This window comes from Pinus tabuliformis, chromosome 4_1 (assembly GCF_031772625.1).
Source record: "Pinus tabuliformis cultivar Carrire ecotype Pingquan chromosome 4_1, CPIR1, whole genome shotgun sequence".
NCBI classification, from domain to species: Eukaryota; Viridiplantae; Streptophyta; class Pinopsida; order Pinales; family Pinaceae; genus Pinus; species Pinus tabuliformis.
In genome coordinates, this window is record NC_142303.1 from 362028602 (window position 1) to 362032886 (window position 4285).

Below are 4285 nucleotides of genomic sequence, written 5' to 3' on the forward strand. Positions count from 1 at the left end.
GCCTCAAAATGGCTCCGGAAGTTCAGGACCCGAAAAACCATCAAAAATAATAAATTGTTCTACAATTAAGGAAACTAAAAAAATGAAAGAAACAATGGTGGGGTTCCAAGTGGAATAGGTGGGTGGCCACCAATATCCACCTCGATCAATAAATAATATTCTAGGAATATTGTTAGAGCATATGTTAGGGAATATTTCAAAAAATATTCTCTATGAGGAATCTTTGAGATTCCCGAGGAGCCCAAATTTGACCAATTCAGAAGGGGGTCGAGTTTAAAATTAGATTTCATGATTTTTTGTCAGGAATTCAACTATGTGGCTTGTTTCTTCGACAGAGGTATGTATTTTTAGGTCGTCCCCAGAAGTGGAGGTATAATATGCATTTATGCCATGTCTTCTTTTGATTCTTACTGAGATGGTGATTTTATGTTGAGATCCTTTTTTGACATTTTGTTGGAGGATCCTTGTATGCCACTTCATGTGAGAGTTTGATATTTTAGCATATTGAAGGAGAGATTATATGAGTGAGATCTCTTATAGGAGAACATCTCATGGAGAGACATGCCACTCTAGTTAAGGGAGCTCATCCTTGTATTTGACAAAGAATACATTATGTACTCATCATCAACTTGCGACAATCAATGAAGCAACCTCCCCACTCTTGACACTGAGCCCGAAGACGTAACCCTGGGTGAAGTCCGTTATCAAGTTGTATGTGTTTTTTGATTTGATTTTTCTCTTTATGTTTCCTCTTCCTTAAAGTATGCACATGTGGTTTTCATAATCTTTCACATGCAATTTTGCTAACATCACAAAAGTAAAAGATTTTGGTTCTGGTAGTTGAGAGAATTTGGATCAATCGTCCTTAGAAAAAAATCCATTGGAGAGTGATATTGATCGTATAAGAACATATACAAATTGAACCAATGTAAGACAAAAAAGAAATGAAATAAATTGCTAATCGTTTATGGAATAAAACAACACAAAAAATAAGTGTTATCTGTTGAATTCTGAGAAATAAAATTACATAGAAGCTAGTAGATGATAAATAACAATGACTTTGAAATTATTAAAGGCACAATAAGTATTTGATTGAGTAAAGCAAAGTCTTATAAATTATAGTGTAATTTAAAATATTCCATAGTCACTTATAGTTTAAAAACATTTTTTTTCTCCAGAATTTCCCTCTCTAATAGTATAGGTACCTCCTCTTACTGTAGAAAATTCATAGTTTTATATATAGGTTAAGGGACCTCCTTGTATCCAAAAAAATATTCGTAAAAAGTCTTTAATTGTCTAATACAAAGATAATTCAAATTTCCTTCTTGGCCCGCTAGTTGAATTGTAAAAAGTAAAAGAAGGCAAATGATTGATAGGGAATCCATGCATAGCTCATAACAAGTACAGGCCAATTGAGCATATCCATATTCCTAGGATCCAAAACTAACATTAAACAAACATGAAGGACATGTTTCAATAAACAAGCCATAATTGAACATTGTATTGACTATAAGATAGTGTTGCTATAGAATCAAAAAATTTGTAGCAACTCATTTTTAATTTACTTCAAAAATATTGATGATATATAACAATAAAATCATTACATATCAGGACCAGAGTTATCCATATAAGAATATATAACTACTTTGACATTCGACGACTTGATGATAATATGTGTATCTTTAGCCTGAGATTTATTTTCAGTGCTGAGGAATTTGTGTTCCTTGTTTGTTTCCCTAGCTTGACACGAAGCCCCGAGTTGTTCATTTTCCTTTACTTACTCATTAATATGACCACTAATACGTGGCATAGTAAATAGGAACTATTGATGCCAATATACGTCCAGTAATGTGGGATCTGAATTATGACTCTAAGGATTCCTTTCGGTTTTGTTTTTGACATCATTCTTAACTTTACCACGTTCTATAGAATCCTCGACTTGAACTTTGGTTCTTAACTTTACCACGTTCTATAGAATCCTCAACTTGAACTTTGGTTTTCATGGTTGAAGGTTCAAGTGAAATGTCCAGGTCAACAAACACTTCCTTTGCAAGAGAATTCATATGCTCGTTTTGTCTTGCTTGAGCAATTTTCCTCTAAATTTGTTAAATTTTAACGTTAGATTAAGGATTTTATTCTGCATGAATGATCTCTTCCTAATGTGTAGGTTTTAAAGGTACAGGTTTGTGTCACAGACTAACCGTAGAGAATTTCTTTTCCTTTTCATCCCTAAATTCTTGTTTTAATTCCATATGACGAACAGTGGTACTTTTGGCCATGCTTCTAGTTAAACGAATAAGAGTAGGTTTGAGGGTCTCACTTATATTATTGTCTGAAACACACTGGGTGAAGTCTGTTACAAGTTGTGTGTGTTCTTTGATTTGATGGTCACCTTTATGTTTCCTCTTCTTTAAAGTATGCACATGTGGTTTTTCATACTCTTTCACATGCAACTATGCTAACATCACAGAAATAAACTATCTTGGTTAATTCTGCTAGCTAAAAGAATTCAGATCAAGTTTGGTATCAAATCCATCTTCTTGTTGATGTGAATTGTGAGTGTGAATAATAACCAATTATTGAACATGCAACGAAAAATAAAATGGAGGATCACAGAGCTCTCTACGAGGCCTTTTACATGATGGCAAGAATGATAGATATAATGTATGAAAATTACAAGGAGAAAATGGAAAAGGAGGAAAAAGAGAAAAAGAGAGCAGAGGATAATGCTCCATCTCAATATTCATGAGAATATTCTTCTTCTTCGTCTTCTTCTCATCATTCAAATGAAGAGATCAACAAAATCCTTCAAGCAGATAATGTTGAAATGAGGAGACTTCTACAAGAAGAAAAAGAGGAGAAGCATAGATTGCAGCTTCAATTACTCACCATAAATGAAGCCTTGGAAAATATGAAGTACAACAAAGGCTTACTGAAGCCATCATCACCTACTTCAGAATGAACAACTAAGGTAAACAGTTTTGATAGTTCTTCACTTTCATTTTCACATGATGTCATTTATGTTGGAAGCCTTGAGGTACCCATTTTAGGATTCGGGTGCACTGAAAGAGAATGCTTGAAGGTAGCAGAAGCAAGGGGTTCTTTAGGCAAAGAATCCAAGCCATTGCCTAAATAATCAAGGAAAGAGAATGATGGGAACACATCACAATCTTCCCATGATAGTGTGCATTGTAGAGGAAGAGCTGAGTTAAGCTCTCATCACCAGGGTTGCACCAGTGACAACCAAGTGAGGTATAAAAAGTCTTGTTATTATAATGTTCCTTTTGATTACAAGTGGATTGTTAATGATGAGCAGAAGTCATGGCATATGAAACCATGTAGTTTTTGTGGATTTTATAACCATGTTGTTTCTAAGTGTTGGAAAAAAATGGTAGCAAGAAAGAGGACAAGATGTGAAAGGCCTTCTCCACACCAGGGAAGGAAGAAGGTTAAGAAGGTATGGAGGAAGAAGAAATTTTGTAGTCATTGCAACAAATGTACACATTGGAGAGCCACATATTGGAGGCTCCATCCAAATCAACATCTCAAGAAGGAAAAAGTGCATGTGCAGGAACGAACCAATGAGGTTGTTTAAAATGAATCAGCTACAGGGAGGTGATCCATTCACTTTGTTGGGTAAGAGATGGTTTTATTAGATATAGTAGCTTGTCATGGCTGCATTTTGTAAATCACATGTTATGAAATTATTGTAAAAGTGATGATTTGTTTTCCATCACTAATGAAAGCAACATGATGATGTTTTTGGCCTTTTTGTTGATAGTTGGTGTATTGGTGTATGTTATAATCTTGATGTAAAATTGACCAAAGACTCTTTTATAAACTCTTGTAAAGTATGGAGTTGTTTGGGTCATGATTGGTCATGTAATTGAACATGTATTTTGGAAATATGTAATATGGGTTTGTAAAGAGTACAGGTGTTAGTTCATCAGTTATGTTTCTGAAGAAAAAATGTGAAGGAGAAATAAGTGTGGCATGTTAAGGAACTTGTTGTGCAGACAAGGGTGTACAATATATTGTAGATCATGTTAATGCTTTTGGAGGACCAAAAGCTCCTCAGTGGGGAGAAATGATCTAGGTGGCTCAAGAGAGACTCATAAATCAAAGAGGGCTTAGGAAAGGCTTAAAAATCAAAGTTTTTGGATTATAGTGAAACCATGGTTCGATCAAAGAGCTCTTTGTCCTAACTCCAATGGTGTATATGACACTAAAATTCAAGTATGTATGAGAAATTTATTGTAGTTTTAAGTTTGTACCAAATAAAACA